The sequence below is a fragment of the Symphalangus syndactylus genome, chromosome 5 (genome assembly GCF_028878055.3).
Source record: "Symphalangus syndactylus isolate Jambi chromosome 5, NHGRI_mSymSyn1-v2.1_pri, whole genome shotgun sequence".
Lineage (NCBI taxonomy): Eukaryota > Metazoa > Chordata > Mammalia > Primates > Hylobatidae > Symphalangus > Symphalangus syndactylus.
In genome coordinates this window covers 90682224-90692993 of record NC_072427.2, presented here as the reverse complement: position 1 = coordinate 90692993, position 10770 = coordinate 90682224, and the positions used below count along the sequence as shown (strand labels likewise).

Here is a 10770-nt window from a genome sequence, read left to right as displayed (position 1 = left end):
CGGAGCGGGGCGGAAAACCATCCTCGGCCTGGACCCAGCGCCTCCGGGGACCGGCCGCGCGCCCCCTGCGTCCGCGGGCCGGGATGCGGCTCTGAGCCCGAGGCGGCTTCCAGCCCGACTGGGCCTGCCGGGGCTGCCCCGCGCACGGTAAGGCCCGGGGCTGGGGCGCGGGGCGCGGGGAGCGCTGGCCGGGAGCGGGGGGCCGGGTCCTGCGGCGCGCGGGGGCGTGGGTGCCGGGCGCAGGCGACCGCGGCGCGGCCGTGCACTGCAGGCGTGCTCTTCTGTTTTCCTTCGTTCCTTTTAAATGAAGGGAAAGAAAATTGTTACAGACCAAATGTCATCAAACTTGGTGTGAAAACATATTCATTTATAAAGTCTTATCGCCACTCACGCCACGCACCGAGGAAGTTGTGTTCCTGGGTGGGCACGGTGCGGACACAAGACTTAGGGAATCAGCACTGGATGGAAACACCACACAATTAAAAAGAATGGCCTAATCTGAAGCAACAACAACAAAACAAACTCTGAAGCACCCTGCGGCAGGCAGCTTCTGCATCGTGGGGGTTGTGGAAGGGGCTGATAGGCAGGATCGTGAGAAACACAGCTTTTCATTAAGGGATGACACCAGGGGTTTTGACTTTGGGAGGACCAGAAGGGAGTCTGTAGGTCATTGCTAAATACAGTGAGGTACCTTAAGACTCCGTAATGAACATTATTTTAAAAACAATATCTGTACCAGGTGTGTGTGTGTGTGTGAGTGCGTGTGTTTGTGCGTATGTGTGTGCATGTGCACATGTGCTCTCACATACACCGCACCGTAGGTTTCCTTCGTGGTTTTGTTTCATTTTTTGTTTAGGTTTCTGACTCTTCAGGGATAAATACAGCTTCCAAATAATAGCAACTGAATCTGCAATAATCAGATGCTGGAAAATTATTTTTCACTGGTCCTTTATGTTAGCATAGCAAACTTAAGTCTTTGTTATGTGTGGCCACCTATTGTAAATATTAACATTACTTCTCATCTCCACATCTTCCTCATTTGCTATTTTTGTCTTTTTCAAAGAGATGGAGATGGAGGAGGAGTAGACTTTAATGAAGATACAGATCTGGGGAAGTGTCATGTTTCGTTGAGTGCCTGGGGTGGGCAGTGGCTGCTGTTGAGAGTATTTCACAGACGTAGGAAGTCCTTAGAGGGGCATTTCTGGGTAAATGCATGGTGATTCTGCCCATCTTTACATGTACCTTTTGTGGTGTTGCTACTTTAAAACAGGTGCATGTAATATGCAAATTTGGTTTCAAAGGGAGAATTTTATGTCTTTTAAGGAACGATTGCATGTGTATTAAGTCTTGTTTCCTATCTCCTTTCATTTTTTCCTTCTCTTTTAAAGTCAGTTCGTCTGAAGTAGTTTCTTTGTTAGGTAAATTTAATAATAATAAAAATCTGACGTGTTCAGGAAGGAGCTCAGTGTGAGGCCCATGGACATTACCTCCTGGAAATGCAAATCGAAAAGATGTTTCACTCTGCTGTCACCTCAGAAGATTGACAAAGACAAGGCTGTCTTTGCAAAGCTTCTTCCAGACAAGGGCATCCCTTCTTTTGTAGGATTTCTAAGTAGGTACTTTGAATAAACAAGGGCCACCTTTAATAGTTGGTTTTATGAGATTCTGCATACCTCACCATGGCCAAACTTCTCCACACGGATGGTAACCTTCATCCATTCAGCAGAGGACACGAGGGTGTAGCCCTCCCTCCTCTGTCCCTGGACAGCTACAGATTCAGGCCAGTTCAGACGGGTCCAAGAATTTCAGGGTCTCCATCTTGTCCTTCCTGGGCGTGGAACTGAGCCCAGTACTGGCATCCCAGGGGATGCCCCCCATGCATGCTTGTCCATTTAACTGGGTGTCTGATCAGATTTCTGCTTGGTTTTCTGCCAGGCCTAGAGCCTGATCCTGAATCCTGGTTACAGTGACTTTGAAAAGCTGCCTGGGCTTTATCAGCTTTTCTCCCTGCGTGACCGGGATACTGATGAGGATGGAGTCCCTCCTTGGACCTGACAGACGTCTATCTCCCTGACTATAACAGCCTTGTTCCTGGGCCCCTCCCAAGCTTCATGGCCCTGGATAAACCCAGGTTTGCAGCCTGTGTTCATTGCTCTTCTGTTGACCTTTCTCCTTCTACTCCTTACTTTCCTCTGCTGCCCCTTCCTGCTCCCAGGTAAGTCCTTGGACTTGGTGAGGGCTCCCCTATTCCTTGTTAATTCCAGTTTCTTCTCTTTTGCCTTGGCCTGAGGATAGGGTTCCATCAAGCTTTGTGGCTGACCTCTTCCGAGTTTTGATGACACTTCTTTGCCCGTGGAAGGAGGGAGTTAACTGACCCTGTGTCTGAAGATGAAAGGTGAAGGGGTGGGTAAGATGATTTATAGAGATTTTGAGAACTAACATGGCCTTCAGTTGAAAACCAGAATTAGGAGCTCTGAGTATCGTGCAGGTGCAGTGAGATTCATTTGAAAAACAAAACAACTGGAATTTTTATATCTAATTTTGAACATCATCCCCACATCCTCAATAGAAGACATCGGAGCCAGAAGTCGTTTGGGACCAAGTTGGGTAAATAAAGTGGCTGATCATTCATTCACACGTTGAATAAATATTCTTGCAGAGATAAATAGCTCAGGCTCTGCAGCCAGATGACTGGGTTCAAATCCCAGCTTTGACAGATACTTGTTATATGACCTTGGGCAAGTTACTTAATTTCCGTATGCCTCAGTTTCGTTAACTGAAATCGAAGAGAATAATAGTACTTATTTCATAGGGGTGGTTGTGAGGATTACATGGTTCTGTATATAATAAAGAACAATAGAACGGTGCCAGGTATATACATGCTACTTAAGTTATAGCTGTTGTTGTTATTATGACTTCTTGTTGTGTGCCAAGCACTTTACCATGCTGAGTAATAATTGTTTTGGATCAAGAATGAGGTACGGAAAGAAGGAAACAAAACTAGTTGTTTCTTATTGAATTTTAAAAAATAATACGATTTGAAAAGTAACTCCCAAAAAGTTGTGAGAAGAATATTGTGAGCAACAGCAGAATTATTTTTATAAGATGACTAACATCAGGGGAACGATATTTCATTTGTTATTTAAATTTTGGTCCCTGTCTTTTTGTTTAAGCTGTAGACACAGGCGGGAGCATTGCTTGAGTCCAGAAGTTTGAGACCAGCCTGGACAACATAGCAAGACCCTGTCTCTGAAAATGAAAGAGCTCTGATTCTTTATAATTATTGGAAACCATTCCTCAGTGTTCCTATTCACATTTGCAGTGCTCTCTCTCTTTTTCTTTTTCTTTTTTTTGAGACGGAGTCTTGCTCTGTCGCCCAGGCTGGAGTGCAGTGGCGTCATCTCGGCTCACTGCAAGCTCTGCCTCCCGGGTTCACGCCATTCTCCTGCCTCAGCCTCCCGCGTAGCTGGGACTACAGGCGCCCGCCACCACCTCTCTCTCTTTTTCTTACTGTTTCTAATTTATTCATTTTTCCATAGAGGTGTTTTGGTGATCACTGTGCTTCCTAAACTCTGCAAGTTCCCTTTTTAATCTCATTCCGTCTCCTTGTCATCGCTTGTGGCTCTGTTTTGTTGATTTCCTGTTCTTAGTTTCTTATAGCAACAAATCATTTACTGTGAAAACTTGTAATCCACTGCTGGGAGTATATTTTCTTCCAGACTGTGGCTTCTTCACTTGTCTTTTGCACATTTCCTTTTGTTTCATTTCCTCCTTCCTTTCTAGTATTTTTGCATATTTGCTCTGCCATTTCTTTCTTTGTCAAGCATTTTTAACAAGGGCAGGTGCAGCTGAACTTTGAGATAACAATTTTTTGGACTGTCCTCGATTGCTTCTCTGCTATGGGAACATCTTTTTCCTTCCCAGGGCTTCCTTTGGTGTCCTGGGGATGTGGTTTATCAGCTTTTCTGTGGCCTGAGGATAGGAAGGAGCAGAAGCAGTGGGAATGATGGATAATAGTGATTGGTGGATTTAGTCTCTATTCATTTTGATTAAATTTACTAAAATTTATAGTTTTATTAAAAGTTGCTCTCAGGACACACTCAGGTTTTGGACTGCCCTCAAATTCAGGATGTAACTTGGAGGCATTACATTTTTTATTTTTCAAATTTTGAAGTATTTCAAACATGCAGAAGTGAAATAATAATAGAAAAAGCATGTGTGAGTCCACATCCCAGCTCTATTGTGTCCTAACACTTGGCCATACTTGCTTAGATTTAGAAGACAATATGAAAGCATCGTTGAAGCTCCCTCTGTCCCCTCCCTAGTTCTCCCCATCTCCTTTCATCCCTTCTCACTATCCTGAATTATTACTGTCTTTTCCGTGTGTGTTTCCACATCACTTCTATGTATAAATCTGTGGTTAATTATGGTATTGAGTTCAATATTTCAAGCTCTCTAAAATGGTTTCGTATGGTCCTACTGCAGCTCTTTTTGATTCATTGTTTTCAATATTTATCCATGTTGAGACATAGCTTGTATTAGTCCATTTTCACACTGCTATAAAGAACTTCCAGAGATTGGGTAATTTATAAAGGAAAGAGGTTTAATTGATTCACAGTTCTGCATGTCTGGGGAGGCCTCAGGAAACTTACAATCACGGTGGAAGGGGAGGCAGGCACATCTTACATGGCCTGAGAGAGCAAGTGAGAGAGTATGTGAGCGTGTGGGAAAAACTACCATTTATAAAACCATCAGATCTCATGAGAATTCACTCACTATCAGGAGAACAGCATGGGGGAACTGCCTTTTAATCCAATCACTTCTCTCCCTGGACACTTGAGGATTACAACCGGAGATGAGATTTGGGTGGGGACACAGAGCTAAACCATATCATAGCTGTAGTTCAAGCTTGTCCAACCTGCAGCCCAGGATGGCTTTGAATGTGGCCCAACACAAATTCATAAACTTTTTAAAAACATTATGGGATTTTTTTTTAAAGCTCATCAGCTATTGTTAGTGTTAGTGTAGTTTATGTGTCGCCCAAGACAATTCTTCTAATTTTGGCCCAGGGAAGCCAGAAGATTGGACACCTCTGTGGGTGTAGTTCATTCATTTTCATTGCTATATAAAATGTTAGGCTGAGGTGGGAGGATCTCTTGAGCCCAAGAGTTTGATACCAGCCTGGGCAACATAGCGAATCCTCATCTCTATCAAAAAATAAAAATAAAAAATTAGCCAAGCGTGTTGGCATGCACCTGTAGTCCTAGATACTTGGGAGGCTGAGATGGGAGGATTGCTTGGGCCCAGGAGTTTGGAGATGCAGTGAGCCATGATCACTCCAATGCACTCCAGCATGGGCAACAGAGCAAGACCTTGTCTCTTAAAAAAAATTATATTGTAGGATTGTACTATGACTGGCTCAGCTATTGTTTTGTTAATGGATGTTTAGATGATTTTCATTTTTCATATAAAATGCTATAATAAACATTCTTATACATATCTCCTTTGCATACACGTTAGAGTGTACTTTAGAGTACATACCTAGAAAAGATGCATTGGGTGAAAAAGCATCTTTCCTAGATACTGAAGAATGTTTTCCAAGGGATTTGTACCAATTTTTGCTCCTACATACTATAACTCAGTTCCTGTTTTTCCACAGCTTTCCCAACCCTTAGAATTATTGGATTTTTAAATTTTTGTTATTGTCATGAGTATGAAATAGAATCTCAGTGTTTTAAGGTGCGTTTTCCTGATTCTAGTAAAACTAATCATCTGTTTGTATATTATGGATCTCAGCCATTTGGATTTCCTTTTCTGTGAATGTCCTGTTCATATATTTTGATCATTTTTCATTTGGAATGTCTTTTTCTTATAGATCTATAGAAGCTCATTTAGAAATTCTAGATCCTACATTTTAGTAATATACATTGCAAATATCTACTCCGTCTGTGGCTGGTGTTTTTACATTTTATTGAACAATAGGTTTTCATTTTTAATTTGGTGAAATTTACCAAGTTTTTTTTTATGGTTTGTGCTTTCTCTTAAGAAGAAGCTTTTCGTCTTATGAAATTCTTCCCCACTCTAAGGCTATAAAGATTGTCTCATATACTGTATTTTTTGCTAAAAGGCTTCAAGTTTTGCTTTTCGCATTTAGGTTTTTAATCCTCCTTGGATTTATTTTTGATATGTTGTGAGTTAGGGATTCAAATTTGATTTTTTCAAATGAACAGTCAGTAGTCCTAGGTTGTTAATTCAATACTCCTTTTTCTGGCGATTTGTAATACCGTTTTTGTCATACTTGTGTAGATCTGTTTTGAGGCTACTTATTCTATTTTATGGTCTGCTTGGGCTGCCATAATTAGATACCATAGACTGGATGGCTAAACAACATAAAATTATTTTTTCACGGTTCTGGAGGCTGGAAGTCTGAGATCAAAGGTGCCAGCCTGATCAGGTTCTGATGAGGACCCTCTTCAGGGATGCGGGTACATCCTAAAGATTCTGTCTGTGTCCTTACATGCAGAATGAGATTCCTTTCTTCTTCTTATGAGGCCACCAACCCTATTGAATTAGGATCCCACCCTATGACCTGATTTAACCTTAATTACTTCCTAAAAGCTTTGTCTCCAAATACAGTCACATTGGGGTTAGAGCTTCAACACGTGAACTTTGGGTGGACACAATTCAGTCCATAGCATTGGTTTATAAATCACAAGTATCTTATTGATGTAGTAAGTTTTTAAATATACTAGATCAAGTTAGGTCAAGTTTTCCCATCTTGTTTTGCTTTATAATGTATTTAGCTATTTTTTGCCTTTTAGTCTACATACGAATCTCAGGTTCAGTTGTCAAGTTCATTTCCAAAATTTGTAGGTTTATTTTTGAGATCTCTGTTCTGTTTTGTCATGATGTATTTTGTTTGTTTCTGCCCAAACACCACAAGTTTTAATTGCTCTGACTTTATAATATGTCTTGGTCTGGGAAGGTAAGTTACCACTTTGTTCTTTTCAGCCGTTCTTTTTCTTTTCTTTCTTTCTTTTTTTTTTTTTTTAGGCAGAGTCTTGCTCTGTCACCCAGGCTGGAGTGCAGTGGTGTGATTTCGGCTCACTGCAACCTCCGCCTCCCGGGTTCAAGCAATTCTCATGTCTCAGCCTCCCAAGTAGCTGGGATTACAGGCATGTGCCACCATGCGTGGCCAATTTTTGTATTTTTTGGTAGAGACGGTATTTTTGGTAGAGACAGTATTCACTATGTTGGCCAGGCTGGTCTCGAACCCCTGACCTCAAGTGATCCTCCTGCTTCCGCCTCTCAGAGTGCTGGGATTACAGGCGTGAGCCACCTGCCCGGCCATAATATTCCTAATCTTCAGACCTTGTTTGAATTTTTCCAATTTTCCTGTAATGTCCTTTTTCTGGTCCAGGATCCCAGCCAGAATCCCATATTGCATTGGGTTTTCACGTTGCTTTATTCATGTTCAATCTGTAATAGTTCCTCAGTCTTCTCTTTTGTAAACTTGACATTTCAGAAGAGTTCAGGGTAGTTATTTGTAGAGTATTCCTCAATTTGGAGTTGCCTGATATTTTCTTATATGCAGATTGAAGTTATGCATTTTTGGTAATAATACCACGGAAATTTGATAAATGTGATACATTTTCTATTGGTTCTGATATTTTACATGTAGAGTCTCTTGGATGTTTTATGTAGATAATTGTATTAGATATTTTGGTTATTTGTGTCTTTCTAGCACATGGGAGGATTTTGCTTCTCCCACCTCTTGAAGTTACGCACAGCATGTGGCTTTTCCTGGCCAATGAAAAGGGAGCTAAAGGGATGTGTGCTGAGAAATTGAATTGCAGGTGCATGATTTCCCAGCTCTCTTTGCTCTGCTTGTTTAAGCACGTGTTGATATGAGCATACCATTAGATCAAAATAGCATACGATAATAAACCAACCTTCGTATGCTTGCCTTCAAGAGTAGCCTGAATCAGCAATTGATTTTGCTTATGAGAAGATAAACATGCAGTGTTAAGACCCCGAGATTTTGGGGTTGTTTGTGGCGTAACCTAGCCTATGTGGTCTGACATAATAATCATATTGTCTATAAACAAGAATAGCTTAGTTTCTTCTCTTTCATTTCTTATATACATCTTTTCTGGTCTTATTCCATTGGCTGGGACCTCAAGGGCAACGTTTAATAAAAGCAGTGACAGGTTAGGTACAACGGCTCATGCCTGTAGTCCCAACATTTTGGGAGACCAAAGCAGGAGGATTGCTTGAGGCCAAGAGTTCAAGACTAGCTTGGGCAACATAGTGAGACCCTTTTTCTGAGAAAAAAAAGTGATAATGGACATCCTTGTCTTCACCTTCACCTTAATGGGAATGCTTTCAAGTTTCACTATCAAGTATGTTTGTTTTAGATATTTGATGGATACCCTTTGTCAAATTAAGAAAGATCTCTTTTTTATTATGAATTGGTGCTGAATTTTATTGATTCTTTTTTGATGTAGCTTTTGAAATAATCATATACTTTTTCTTCCTTTAATTTACTGGTATAATTTATTAATACATTTCTTGTGTTTTATTTAGGACCTTTCCATTTGTATTCAAAAGAGATATTGTTCATAATTTTCTTTCACTATCCTTGTCTGAAGTTGTGTATTTTTTCTCTGTCTCTTGGAAATGGCTTGTACAAAAAGGTTTTTTTTTTTGTTGTTCCTTTAAAATTTGGTAAAGCCCACCTCTAAATCTTTCTGGGTTGTTGCATTGTAGAGTGGAGGCAGTGGACTTCTGATGACAGATTCATTGTTTATTTAGGTTCTATTTCCTTTTGTTTATTCAGGTTCTATTCCTTTTCAGTGAACTATGTTAATTCATGATTTGCTGGAAAATTATTTCAAAGTTTTGAAATGTATTGGCATAAAATTATTCATAGTATTTTCTTATGATTTAACATTTTAAAGGTTTCTCTGTTGCAGACCTTTTTGACTTTAAATATGATTTATTTCTGTCTCTTTTTTTCTTGTTAAATCCTGGTAAAGTTTTATTTGCTTTATTAGTTTTTCTGAAAGGAACAGTTTTTGAGTATGTAGATAATTTCTTTGGTTGTTTTATTCTGTGTATCAATGACTTGATAGTTATATCCTCGTCTTTTTCTTTTTCTTACCTTTCAAATGTTTATTGCTTTTTTTCCTAGCTTCTTGAAGTAGATGCTTAATGTATTCTACATATTTATTTTTTGACCTATAACTTTATTTCTAAAGAATTTTTAATTGCTGTCCACAGGTTTTGATATGTTGGTCTTTCATTGTTATTTGGTTTAAAATATCTATTATGATTTCCTCTTTAAGCCATAAGTTTTCTTGAGGCCTACTTTTGAAAGTTTCAAAACATACGTTTTTCTCCAGTATGTTTTAATTGTTGATTTTTAATCCCCATAAGTGGTATGTGTGCAATTGAAAAGAATGTTTACTTTCTGTTTCTGTATGTGTTTAATAAATGAAGTTTATTTTCATTGTCAAATCATTATTACTAATTTTTGTTCTATTTGGTCACACGTTTCTAAGAGAAATGGGTAAAAATACAATTTATTCTTAGAATGCTATCAATTTTTTGTTATATGTTTTGATGCCATGTTGTTGAAGCTTACAAGTTTCTAAAGATCTATATTATACTGTCTATATTATAATAATATATGGTGAATTGCTATGTAGTGTTGATACTTTTGGCTTGAATTCTTTTTGCCTTACATAGCTGCACTAGGGGTTGGTTTCTTTTTCTTTTCTCCCCCTAACTAATAGCAAGTATCTTTCCTGCCTATCGTTGTACCTTTACTTTGGGTGTGTCATTTGAACTCGCATATAGCTAGATTTTTTCCAACCTGATTATTGTGTTTCTGAGCAAGTGAACTTAATCTATTTATAATATAATTTCTGAGGCCTTTGGATTTAATTCTTTTATCTCATTATGTGTTTTCTTTTTTATACCTTTTTTCTTTAGTTCTCTTTTCTTCATTTTTTGGTCTCCTGTTGGATTGATACAGTTTTCTATATGCCCATTTTACTTCTTTTGCTGGTTTTCAAACTGTAGACTGTATATATATTTTTAATGATTGTATTTCATCTTGAATCATGTATTTTAACCATATATAAACATTTTTGGTATTCCTGTTATTTTCTCCATCATGACAAGGACCTCAGCACAATTTAACTAACAACCTTGTTCCCTTATTTTGTAACTATTCCTTAGTTTGAACTTGTAAATTTTCTTTTCTTTTCTTTTGTTTTCCTCCCTCCCTCCCTTCCTTCCTTCCTCCCTCCCTCCCTTTCTTTTTCTCTCTTTCTTTCTCTCTCTCTCTTTTCCATCCATCCCTCCCTCCTTCCTTCCTTCCTTCCTTCCTTCTTTCCTTCCTTCCTTTCTTCCTTCCTTCCTTCCTTCCTTCCTTCCTTCCTTCCTTCCTTCCTTCCTTCCTTCCTCTGTTTCTCTCTTCTTGGGTAATTTCCTATATTTTTGGATGTTTTAAACATGAAAATGTAGTTATTTTTATGGGCATAAATTAGTTAAATTTAATGATATATTTGATCAATTTCTGTGCTCATTTTTGTGTCCTGTATCCCTTGACATACACCCGAGTTTATGCAACTTCTTGCTGAACTGCATTCATTAATAATCCTGTTATTGAGGCTACGTGGGTGATAAGCTTTCTTACTATTTCTGTGTTTGAAAACATTTTAATTATGGCTTTGCTTTTGCATATTAGTTTAACTGGGTATA

General features: G+C 39.1%; 1 protein-coding gene across 1 annotated transcript in view; it reads left to right on the top strand.

Annotated features, from left to right (window-relative positions):
* The first annotated feature begins 85 nt into the window (after positions 1-85).
* B3GALT5 (beta-1,3-galactosyltransferase 5) overlaps positions 86-10770 on the top strand; it is a 51144-nt gene continuing 40459 nt past the window's right edge. Inside the window, exon 1 of the mRNA XM_055276962.2 lies at positions 86-147. The gene's annotated coding sequence lies outside the window, so the exon portion shown is untranslated. The remainder of the gene's footprint in view (positions 148-10770) is intronic.